Source organism: Pan troglodytes, chromosome 7 (assembly GCF_028858775.2).
Source record: "Pan troglodytes isolate AG18354 chromosome 7, NHGRI_mPanTro3-v2.0_pri, whole genome shotgun sequence".
Lineage (NCBI taxonomy): Eukaryota > Metazoa > Chordata > Mammalia > Primates > Hominidae > Pan > Pan troglodytes.
The window spans coordinates 27,782,030-27,794,918 of record NC_072405.2 but is presented as its reverse complement, the minus strand read 5'-3'; the positions used below and the strand labels follow the sequence as shown (position 1 = coordinate 27,794,918).

At 42.8% G+C, this 12,889-nt stretch overlaps 1 protein-coding gene across 25 annotated transcripts in view; it reads left to right on the top strand.

The window, feature by feature from the left end:
• CSGALNACT1 (chondroitin sulfate N-acetylgalactosaminyltransferase 1) overlaps positions 1-12,889 on the top strand; it is a 353,523-nt gene that overhangs the window by 269,492 nt on the left and 71,142 nt on the right. The gene's annotated exons all lie outside the window — the stretch shown is intronic.

Sequence of the window (12,889 nt, the reverse complement as noted above, 5' to 3'; positions counted from 1 at the left end):
CTCCTTCCCTGGCTCTTCATACCCTTCTGAATAGCAGTTGATTTTCTCTGAGATACCATCAAGTAGTCATGGGTTCATTTCCCTTTATGGAATCGTTTCCAAAACACTGCTTAATATAAACAAAATTATAAAAGTAAACATTGTTGAGTGAAGAAGGGCTCTTTACAAAGTTAGAATTCTGATCTAACTATATATATGTATGTGTGTGTGTGTGTATATATATATATATATATATATATAGAGAGAGAGAGAGAGAGAGAGAGAGAGATGGAGTCTCACTCTGTTGCTCAGACTGGAGTGCAGTGGCATGAGCTCAGCTCACTGCAACTTCTGCCCCCCAGGTTCAAGCGATTCTCCTGCCTCAGCCTCCCGAGTAACTGGGATTATAGATGCACACCACCACACCTGCCTAATTTTTGTATTTTCAGTAGAGATGGAGTTTCACTATTTTGGCCAGGCTGGTCTCGAGCTCCTGACCTTAGGTGATCCACCCACCTCGTCCTCCCAAAGTGCTGGGATTACAGGCATGAGCCACTGCGCCCAGCCCCCTTGCTAATACTATGATTATCAGCAGTCATATTGCAAACCCCCATAGTGTATTATTGTGTGCTTACTGTATGTGAGGCGAGAGGGTGTCTCTTGGGAGGTGTATTATATGAAGAATTTTGGATCTAGGGTTAATATCAATATCACTTCACAGTTTTTTATCATATCTTGCAATGAGAATTTTCATTCTCAGTTCATTCTTTGGGCTGCTGTGTTTCCATTCTAAACCCCCAAGCTGCCTTTGACTAGAGAGCTCAATGATTTCATGATACCTACAGCCCTTTTCTAATTAGAAATCCTATTAGAAGATGGATGGCATGGGAAGGATATCTCAGTCTGTATGTGGAAACACCCTTTTTTGTGGAAAACTACCATGAATAGCTAGCTTGTACCAAGCACCTTAGCTGAAGGTGCAGGTGAGTTTGTAAGAGAGGTGGCTTTTCGGCTATTGGAGTTTATCAACAGTTGAGTCTTTCAAAGTCTGACATTTTTCTTCTCCAGAATCTTACCCATTCTTCTTATTGACTTTCTGTCCATTACGTTAATAGCCATTAGATTCTAGTTTGTCAGGCTCAGAGCTCATGTGTCTCACCCTTTGCAGTAGGTGTGGGCTCCACCATGGTGTTGACATGTGGGCCGTGTCCAGGAACCTCCCTGTCATGGACACTGGGCATCCTGTGCTCTTTGAATCTGGGGCTGGTTTGACTAAGCATGAGCCAGCAGTAAGAGAAAGGCGCCATTTTATTTCCAGACACCATCGCTGCTGTTGGGAGGTGAAATGTTCTCATTTGGGTGTTGGTGGGAGTGAAATTGTTTGTCTTTTTAAAGCAATGCTGTGTTCTAGGATATTAACATGACATATGAGTCTCTGGAGCAGAATGTGAGTAAATGTTAAAGCAAAAGCTTTTGGGGATAAAATTTAAGCTCTTTAGAGTTGTCAGCTTGAGAAAAAATTGAGGCAATTCTTCAGAAGGGAAGCATTATATAAAAGCATGAGTTGGCATCTGAATGTAGGTTAACTTTCTTCCCCAAAAATAACAGCTAAAGGATTTCTGTTTGCCTTGGCTTCCTAAGAGGACAGGTAGTAAATCGTGCTATCCGTTGACACAAGCATGAAAGAGTAGGCAGCCTTTCTTCGTTACCTTTTCTTCAAGTGTTACTGGGCAGCTACTGTGCGCCAGGTACTGTCCCAGGCAATGGGGAGCCAGGAGTGAAAACTGAGACAAAACCTACGTTGCAGGGCTTGTGTTCTAGTTGAGGAGATGATAAACATAAACCTAAGTAAGCAAATTCCATAGCTGAGTAAAGGGGATTCCCTTTAGAGGAACAATCAATGCCTTTAAGGGGGCTGGGGGCTTCAGTGGAGGATAATACAATCTGAAATAAGACAGTCAATGTAGGTCTCATTGAGAAGGTGATATTGGAGCAGAAACTTGAAGAGAAAGAGGTGGCCACCCATGCCTATACCTGAAGGAAGAGAGTTTCCAGATGGAAGGAACAGCTAGTGTGCAAGTTCTGGGCAGGAATGCATCGAGGGGCAGTGTGCAGGGGCAGAGCCAGTGAGGGAGAGAAAAGGAGGAGATGAGGTCTGAGAAGTAGGGGAGGGACACGTCATGTGAGCCTGATAGACCCGGGTGAGGATTTGGCTTTTACCCTCAGTGAGATGGGAAGACCCAGTTTTAGAAGGGTTGTTTTGGAGGTTGTGTTGAGAATAGACTTGGGGAGGTGGGGCAGAAGCTCAGAGACCACCATTAGGCAGCCATGACAGTTACCAGGCAGCAGGTGAGAGTGGCTGGACCAAGGTGGTAACAAGTGACAACCAAAATGAGTGATTGAGACTTGTCACCAATCATCAAGGCTCATTAAGCCAGCCTAAAGGCACACCTGGGAAAAACACAAGTCACAGAAGCATCTGTGGCTGTTTTTTTTTTGTTTGTTTTTTTGTTTTTTTTTCTCCCAAAGAGACTCTCAGGAGGTTTAGTATTTATATATTTTTCTGAAAACCCTTAGGTGGCAGCTGAGTATGGTGGCTCACGCCTGTAATCCCAGCACTTCGGGAGTCCAAGGTGGGTGGATCACCCAAGGTCAGGAGTTTGAGACCAGCATGATCAACATGGAGAAACCCTGTCTCTACTAAAAATACAAAATTAGCCAGATGTGGTGGCGCATGCCTGTGATCCCAGTTACTTGGGAAGTTGAGGCATAAGATTTGCTTGAACCTGGTAGGCGGAGGTTGTGCTGAGCCGAGATCATGCCATTGTACCTCAGCCTGGGCAGCAAGAGTGAAACTCTGTCAAAAAAAAAAAAAAAAAAAGCAAGCTGAGGTGGCAGTGAGACTTTAGTTAGTGCCCAGTAAATCTATGTTTTACATAAGATAAGGTGAATATTTGAAGTAAAAGGGAATGGAGGAAGCAGATGTCTCTGGGAGGGGTGAGGGAATGATTAATCTCATCTTGTCTTTGTTCTGTGCCTAGTAAATAAGCTAGTAGGCTTTCGAAAAGGGCTGGCTGCTGTTTAGCCCTTAGGGAAGAAAGCCTAATAGCTGTTAGGAGCTGTTAATATCAACAGGGGCGTCCTATCTCCTATCCCATTATGCCCCTGAATTCAGCTTCCAGGGTTTCTCTGGGGGTCCCTTGGCCAAGACGGGGTCTGTTGAGTGACTTGGGGGCTTAGGATTTTATTTTTATCTCTCACAGTGGAGGTGGTTAGAAGTGCCTAGTCGGAATCTGGACATATTTTGAAGGTAGGAGCAGCATGGTTTACTAATGGATTAACAAGAGAAAGAGAAGAGTCGGGGATGCCTTAGTAGATTTCAGCCTGTGCTGAACACACAAGAGTGTGTTATGATTGACCGAGATGGGAAGACGCTGGATGGGGTATATGTGTGTGTAATGTAAAAATAAATAGACTTACAGAAGACATATTGTGGGAAAGTAGACGCTGTGTAACTGATGGTGGCCATCATTGGTTGTATTATATGACTTGGGCTGCCATAACAGGGCATCACAATCTGAAAGCCTGAGACAACAGAAGTTTATTTTCTCACCCATTGGCAGGCTGGAAGTTCAAAGTGAAAGTGCCAGCAGGTCTGGTTTCTTCGGAGGGCTCTCTCCTTGGCTTGCATAGGACCACCCCCCTCACTGTGTCCTCAGTGAGGACAGGTCAAAAATGACCCTTCCTTTGTGAGTGCACATCCCTGGTGTCTCTCCTGTGTGTCCAAATGTCCTCCTTTTATTAGGACACTGGTCAGATTGGATTAGGGCCCACCAGAGCAGCCCCATTTTAACTTAATAACTTAATTAAAAGCCCACAAAAGTACTTCTTGGTATTCTCCAAACACAATAACATTCTGAGGTACTAGGGATTAGAGTTTCAACATGTGAATTTTGGGGAGACACACTTCAGCCCACAAATTGGCCAACTTTGGTATCTGGGAATCTGGAGGAATTGCGTGATTAGACTGTCCTGCAGCCAGGCAACTTGACTCCTGAAATGAGAATGCCGGTAACATTTCCTTTCTCTTGCCTGCTGTCAAGTAAGACATGCCTTTGTTTCTCCTTTGCCTTCTGCCGTGATTGTGAGGCCTCCCCAGCCATGTGGAACTGTGAGTGCATTAAACCTCTTTCCTTTATAAATTAAAATAAGTAAATATCATTTCTTACTGTAATCTACCCTTATCCTCAAGTTGTATGTTCCAAGACCCCCAGTGGACACCTGAAACTGAATAGTACCAACCCCTATTTATACTAAGCTTTCCTCATTCTTCTCATAGATCTTAGCAACTGCAGCATGTGATTTTTTCTTATTCAGTGGAGAATGTTCATTTTTACTTAGAGGAAGCTCTTTATGGCTTCTCTTTGGTGTATCTGAATTGCTATATCACTCCCCTTGTGCTTAGGGGCCATTATTAAGTAAAATAAAAGTGACATGAACATAAGTGCAGTAATACCACAATATTTGATGTGATCACTGTGACAGCTCCTAAGAGACTAATGGGGTGGAGGGAGGGCTGTTTGGGGGATAGTGTCCACTGCCTAGGTATGCAGGACAAAGTGATGATTCACATCCTGGTCAGGATGGACTGTTTATTTCTGGAATTTTCCATTTAATATTTTTGGACCTCAATTGACTGCTGGTAACTGAAACCATGAAAAGCAAAATAGTCGGTAAGTGGGGACAGCTATCTGTCAGATTGAGGTGTATGTCTATTAAAGGACAATACATTGGAAGAAAGGCTGTTGCTACATATTCACTTAATTTAGTCAATAGTAATTTATTATTTGCCGTCAGACACGGTTGAAACAAAGATGAAGAAATGAGAGTTTCCCAGCTGGCCCTGGGATGCACAGATGAGTAAACAGATGATCAGTGATGGTGATAAGGTATGGTTTTAGATTACAGAGATTACATAATTGTTGTATGGGGCACGTAGGAAGGAAGGCCATCAGATCCACTCTTATAGGGTGTGGAAAGGATTGATCCCTGGAGGAAGATATTCTGAGCTAAGTCTAGAGGGATAGAAGGGAGCAGGACAGAGAGGAGCAAAAGTAGACTGGGGATGGCCAGTATAGGCTGTGGGGACCAATAGTGGTGGTATGCAGAGCCCTAGGGCAGGGCAGAGCTTGGTGAATTCATAAGGCTAAAATCCATTTTGGCTGTAGCATTGAGTTTGGGGTCAGGGCATGTTGAGATGAAACTTGGGGATATCACTGAGAACCAGACATAATGAAGTGCTTTAACTTCACATGCCTTTGGGCTTTGTCTTAATGAAACCAGGGAGCCATTGAAGGGCTTAAACAGAAGGGTGACATTATTAGAATTATATTTAGAAATATTGCTTTGTCTGCTCTGTTGAGAATGTATTGGAGGGACTCGGCCTAGAGGGACAAAGAGCTATTGTTGTAATTCCAGGCTGAGACGTTACCAGCTTCATTTGTGGTAGCAGAATTAGGGATAAGAGAAGTGGGTGATTCCAGAGACCCTGAGGGATCACAACCCATGGGGCTTGGTAATTGATCAGATAATAATAGTAAACATCTATGTGAATGTCACTGTGTACTGGATGTGGGATGGAGAGGGAGGTGCGAAGGATGAAGCTCAGCTTTGGGCAGCTCATTTAATGCTAATGCCACTCACTGCTCCTCAGAAGAGGAAGAACTAGACCAGGAGAGATGATCAGCTTAGTTATAGGGGTGACTTTGAGCTGTCTCTGGGACACATAAAGGGAGAGGGCCAAGACAGTTGGAATATGGGTTTAGAGCTCAAAATAAAAATCAAATTTGGAGCTAAGGGGTTAGGACTTATTGATGCAAATTTAAACTGTGGAGATGGATGAGATTTTCCGTAGAAACATTGAGAGTGAAAAGCGATCTGTGATCGGAACTTTGAGGATGACCCACAATTATGTTATAGGCAGAGGAAGGGCACCCGTGATGGAAATTATAAAGGAACAGCCAAAGAGGGAGGCAGAAAGTCAGAAGGATTTGGTAACTCAAAACACAAGGAGAGAAAGCGGCTTTAGATGGAGAGTGTGGGCATTAGCATCGAATATTGAGAAAGGCAGTACAAGATAAGAATTTACAGGATCTATTGGATGTAGCAGAAGAAGTCATTGCTGGCCTGGATTGGGGAGAGAACATCATCAGTGGAGTGGTAGGGGCAGAAATAAGGTTGCCGTGGGACAAGAAAAGGAAAAAGTCCTCTGATGTTGGTTACAGAGCCTAAAACTGCACTGTCCAACACAGTGCTGCTCACTGCATGTGCTTATTTTAAACAAAAATTAATTAAAATCATATACAATTAAAAATGTATGTCCTCAATTTCACTAGCCACATTTCAAGTGTACAATAGCCGTTTGACAAAATGGATTAAGAACATGTCCATCATCACCGAACATTCTGTTTCCCAGCGCTGATCTAGGTGCTCAGCGCTGAAAGAGAGGAAGGAAATGGTAGGAGCGGTAGCTGTGCTGAGCTCTAGTGTGTATACTCAGGAGTAGGGCTGTGTGTGTATTTAATCGGAGTCATGAGCGATTTGATGGAAAGAGCTGATAACGTGAAAGCATCGGTGTGTTTGCCTATGTCCTATTGAGTAGCTGCAGCATATGGAAAAAAAGCCCCCTGCACTCCTGCCAGCATTTTGAAACCCTTAAATTATTTTGAGTACTTCTAAGTATTCAAAAGTTGCTTCAGTTGAGAAAATACTGTTTTATCTCTGTATCTCCATACGTTTTAGCTTTGCACATAAGATGGGTTTGATACATGTTTGTTGGCTTAAGTCTGGGTTACTCTGGGATGTGTTCTAGTCCTGTCACCTGTGGTATAATCACAGCAACATGAGCTCAGCACTTTTTTCTATGGCCCAAGTAGAAAAGCCAGAGAGGGAGGCATTGAGGATACAGAAACGACTATGATGTCATTTTGATTATAAAATTTTGACCATAAGGATGTGTGCTTATCTCCAGTTTGGGACTTTGTTTTCACAGGGTGGTTCTAGGGTGTCCTTAAGTGTGTCCCCACTGTGATCTTGAGCTCAAGAGGAGGTTTGGGTAGACTTTGATGAAGATCTTGGGCAGGGTACTTAGCTAAAGACCCGTGATCTTTATATAAAGTCACTCCTGTCCACAGGTGTTTATCGTGCACCTGCTAAGCACCTTCCCATTTGTTAGGCCCTAGGATGTAGTCAAGATTTTTGAATAAGATGTAATTTCTACTCTGAGTTGGGAAAATGAGATGTCATAGACACATGAAGATTAAAACAGGACCGTGACTAGCAAGTTGCCAACCAGGAGTATGGGGCAGACTATAAGGACAGACACCCAGGGCACAGAGGTCGATGGGCACAAGGCATTCAGGAAATGAGAAGACTGGCACGGTGGCAAATAAAGTTAGAAAGGAGTAAGATGTGACTGGAAAGATGAAGGATGGTTTTATTAGCCACACATGAGAACTGGTCATTATAAAGCTAATGCCTGATTAATTACAGCCTTTAAAACTTGGAAAAAGACTTTCACTGTGATATTTCCAGCAATAGACAACATTTTAGGCACTTGGACGGGTAGATGACCTCATGCAATTGGAACTTGAGAAGTACACAGACCTAGGATCCCTCACTCTCGTAGGAGACCCAAAACAGCAGGGCACAAGAGGGGAATGAGTCGATACTGCCTGGTGTTGATGCCGGGTGGAAACTTTAGAGTAACTGTTTAGAAAGAAGAAATATTCCTCCTTTTTCCTCCCAGTATTGTTGGTGTGGCTCCTAATCTTAAAGGCAACTCACTGCTGGAGTGAGCCTGGTAGGGATAGGAAATGAGAAGAGAAATGAGCCCTTGTCTGTAAATACACGTTTTACTTCTTCATTGCTGGACACTCCAGATCACTGAACCTCAGGGAACTAGAAATTCCCAATGATGGATCAGCAACTATGCTCTTTGCTAGGTTTGTTTAAATACTCAAAGGAATAGAAATTGTTCTATTGTAAAGACGCAGGCACCCATATGTTCATTGCAGCACTACTCACAACAGCAAAGACATGGAATCAACCTAAATGCCCATCAACAGTAGACTGGATAAAGAAAATGTGGTATGTACATACCATGGCGTACTATGCAGCCATAAAAAAGCATAAGATCATGTCCTTTGCAGGAACCTGGATGGAGCTGGAGACCACTCCAGCTCTAAGCAAACTAATGCAAAAACAGAAGACCAAATACTGCGTGTTCTCACCAATAAGTGGTAGCTAAATGATGAGAACACATGGACACATAAAGGGCAACAACACACACTGATGCCTACCTCTGAGGGTGGAGGATGGGAGGAAGGAGAGGACCAGGAAAAATAATAGATACTAGGCTTAATACTGGGGTGATGAAATAATCTGTACAATAAATTCCTGGGGCAGAAGTTTACCTATATAACAAACCTGCACATGTATCCCTGAACTTCAAATAAAAGCAAAAAAAATAAAATAAAATACATGACTTGTTTCCTATTCAGAATTTAAGAAGGAAGGCATCTGAAATATGCATTGTTGTAGTTATTTGTAATTCAAACAAAAGAAAATAAGCTTACCATGTTGAGAACAGTTATTTTAGGGTTCTGTACTCTACAAAGAGGTATCTGTCATCCCAATATTTATATCACACTTGGGTTTTTAATGGAATCCCAGTATACAGGGAAAAGTTCTTTCCTGAAGACAGGCATTAGTGTGATCTATGGAGAGGAATCTTTTTTTTTTTTTTCTCTAAGTCAAGAAATACGGCTTTTCCTTCAGGCTCTTGTTAAATCACACAGCTTCTGAAGGAACTTAATGAGGAATCCTAACAGACTGGGCTTTCTGTGTATCTGCATGAACATCCTTAATTCTGGGTATTTGCCTGGTTAGAACAGCACTTCTTATACCTTTCATGTGGCATCACAATTCCCCCAAGCCTTCAATACTGTAGTTAAAACATAATAAGCATATGAAGGAGAATAAGACAGAACTAATGAGGACAATTAAATGGTATCCAGGTTTGATGATAATAATAAAGAAAAAGAATAACCACAGCTGTGTCAAATTATTAACACTGATAAAACCAAAGGCCAGCCTGGACTACTGGCCGCCAATGGCACTTTGAGAATCCTGGTTCTCACCATGGATAGAGTCCTTAATGGACTTTTTCCCATGGTCTATCCAGAGCACAGACTCGCATCCAAAGACAATGGAGTGTGTTTCTTTATAGCTGTGGCCGTTGAGATGTTTTAGTCTGCCTTGGTGACAGCTGTAATGATTCCAGCTTCATATAAGGGAACAGACGGTGTCCTGGGCCCAGAAGACAACTTTTCCACAAGTTACGCAGATGGCTTCCTGCTCTTAATTGTATTTTCTCCTATTTCTTTCAAGTCTGCTTCATCACATCATAACAACGCATGTATCATATAGCAGTCATTAATAAGACCATGTAACCTTTGATGTTTTAACTTTGCATTCTGTGTCTATAGGATCATCAAATAAGTCACTCTCCAGTCATTCAAGATTTCATCCTGCTTCTCAGTATTTCTTCTGCATGTTGGATGGTGTTTTTCCTACCATCCAAACATTAGCAACCTAAAATGACATGACAAGGTCCCTTTAAGGAGGGTAGTGAATGCAGAGGTCTGGAAAGTTCTTGATATCAGTGTTGTTTACTTTGTTTCATTTGAATATTGCCCTTCAAGGGATAAGTAGCTTCGTCACATTAGGCTTTGGCAACATTAATGCTTTTTTACTGAAGCAATTTATAGCAATGGAGCAATTCAGCAGTGGAGAAAGGGGGGGTCATTATTTTTATCATCACTTAACTCCTAGAATTGCTTTGAAGAGGAGCAATATGTTATTAGCCAAGTACCAGTGTCCCATGACTGCCTGTGAATGATGTTACCTCCTTGCAGGAATCACTGGATTATGGAATCATTGAAATCATACCCCCTCAAGTGATACTTTGCAACCTGGGCTGTACGTTAGTTAGTCTCTTTGGGAGTCCAGGCCACACCACAGAATAATTAAATCGGAATCTCTGGGAGTGGGACCCAGACATCAGTACCTTTTTTTTTTTTTTTTTTTTTTTTGAGATGGAGTCTTGCTCTGTCACCCAGGCTGGAGTGCAGTGGCGCGATCTCGGCTCACTGCAAGCTCTGCCTCCTGGGTTGAGGCCATTCTCCTGCCTCAGCCTCCCGAGTAGCTGGGACTACAGGTGCCTGCCACCACACCCGGCCAATTTTTTGTATTTTTAGTAGAGACGTGGTTTCACCATGTTAGCCAGGATGGTCTCGATCTCCTGACCTCGTGATCCACCTGCCTTGGCCTCCCAAAGTGCCGACATTATAGGCGTGAGTCACCGCACCTGGCCCAGACATCAGTATTTTTAAAGCTCCCCAAATGATTCCACTGTGTAACCACAGTTGCACACTGCTGTTTAACGGGAACCACCAGACCTAGAGCTAGAATCACCTGACATCTAATAGTTCTCAAGCTTGTGCCTCTTCAGGAGGTGGGGTCCCTGGAAACTGTGTTACTCTTCATCAAACATCATGAAATATATTTGACTGTCTAACTGGCGCATGGCTTCTTAGTAGTTTGGACGTGATAGGAGGAACCGAAGTCTTTTTTCCCACACTCCAAAATAGTATTCTAGCTGACATCCATCAAGTGCTTGAAATGTTTTGTGTATTGTTCTAAGTGCTACATATGTATTTCAGTCCTCACAACCACCCTGTGAGGTAGCTATTGTATTACGATCATTCTTATTTTAGAAGTGAAGACATAGATGCAAAGAAAAGTTAAGCACCTTGCCCAAAATGACACAGCTGGGGCTCACACCCGGCTCTAGAGCCTGCCCTTTCTTTTAATTGGGATATGAAGACCATTTAGTTTTAAGATAATTACTAATATGTTAGAGTTTATGTCTCCCAAGTTAACCAGTTACATAACCAAGGCGCATTTTTATATTAGAGAGTATGCCAAGAAGTTAAATTAAAGATAACTATCAGTGGGTACTTAATCAGAGGTCTTTGTTTATTTGCTTGATTTTATGGCCAAAGTAAGAGTGTGCTATCATCCGCTGGAAAAGTTTTCTAGGCTGAATTCATTATAGCCGTGCTCAGTTGTGTGGGATTTTGGGGTCTTAGCCACCCATTTGTCCACGTGTTTAGTGGACCCAGAACTTTTTTCTGAGGAAAATCTTTGTCCTACACAGGGAACCCCAACTGCCCAGCTCTATGGGGAGCCTGAGTGGCCTTATGTTCCAGCGCATGCCTGGAGTGGCATAACAGGATGTTGCTAACACTGACAGTGCAGTAACTGATAATGGTGGCATCTGCTCTTGATGGGCAGCATAGCATATTTACATGTTGTGAACTTGTCAGAGAACATACAGCAAAACTTCTGCCTGCCAGTAATGATCAATTACATGTGTTCCAGTTATTGCTGCATTACAAATCATCTTGGAATTTTAGTGAGTTATTATTACCATTTTCATATGCTGACAGATTCTGCAACTGGGTCAGGAATTCAGAAAGGACACATGGGGATGGCTTGTCCCTGCCCCAGCAGGCCCGGGACCTCATGGGAAGGCCTCATGGGAAAGTCTTGAGGGGAGTGAGTCAACAGCTGAGGTCTAGAATCATCTGAAGTCTTGCTCACTCACACGTCCGGCATCTGGACTGCTGTGACATGAGCACTGGGACTGCTGGCTGGAGTTCCCATGTGTATCCTGTCCATGTTGTGTGGCTTTTTCACCATGTGGCACCCTTGGGGTAGTTGCACTTCTTACATAGAAGTCTGGGTTCCAAAACAAAATATTCCAGCAAACAAGGTGGAATTTGTGTTGCTTCACTCTCTTCTCTTAGGTCATGCAGTTATAAGCCCCTGTGATTCAAGAGGAGGGGACATTGCCAAATAATTTGGGGGTCATGACTCATTTGAAAAAAAAATATTTGGGGAGGCTGGATGTGGTGACTCACACCTGTAACCCCAGCACTTTGGGAGGCTGAGGTGGGTGGATAACCTGAGGTCAGGAGTTCCAGACCAGCTTGGCCAACATGGCGAAACCCCATCTCTACTAAAAATACAATATGTTAGCCAGGCGTGGTGGTGGGCACCTGTAATCCCAGCTACTTGGGAGGCTGAGGCAGGAGAATGGCTTGAACTCGGAAGGCAGAGATTGCAGTGAGCCAAGATCTTGCCATTGAACTCTACCTAGGCAACAAGAGTGAATCTCCATCTCAAAAAACCAAAAACAAACAAACAAAAAACTGGGGGAGTACACTCAAATTGGCTATGTATTATCTATTCCTATAGGCCAAGTTTTAAAAAATTTTTTAAACTCTCATCTGAAAAATGGCCATATTCAGTTGACATCTTATGCAATTGTTTTTATTCTTTAGAGAGGTACAACCTCAGTCATAGGATACATTAATAAAGTTACTGTAGGAATTTTGTAGGGGCAGTGGCTATCAAAATCCTAAGATTACAATTGTCTTTCTTCTGTTTCATTGCTTCTCGTGGACATGGCAAGTCATGTTTCATTTAGTATCTGTGTTGTTGTGGAAATGGAGGCTTTGAGAATTGACTTTGCCCAAAGTCTTAGAGTAAGTTAATGGTCAAATGGAATGGAAATTCAGTTCTCTCTTTCTCACGTGCCAGGCTGTCTCTGTAAGGCCATTGCTTGGCTTCGTCATCTGAGCTGTCACTGTATGACTTGCCACAACACAGGAGTTTAGCGTGACCAAAACATAGTTTGGCGTTCTGAGCAGATTATTCTATTAAAAAGGATGTTCCTGTTGGGTTGACAAACCTCATCTTCAGTATTTAAGTTGTTTGCTCA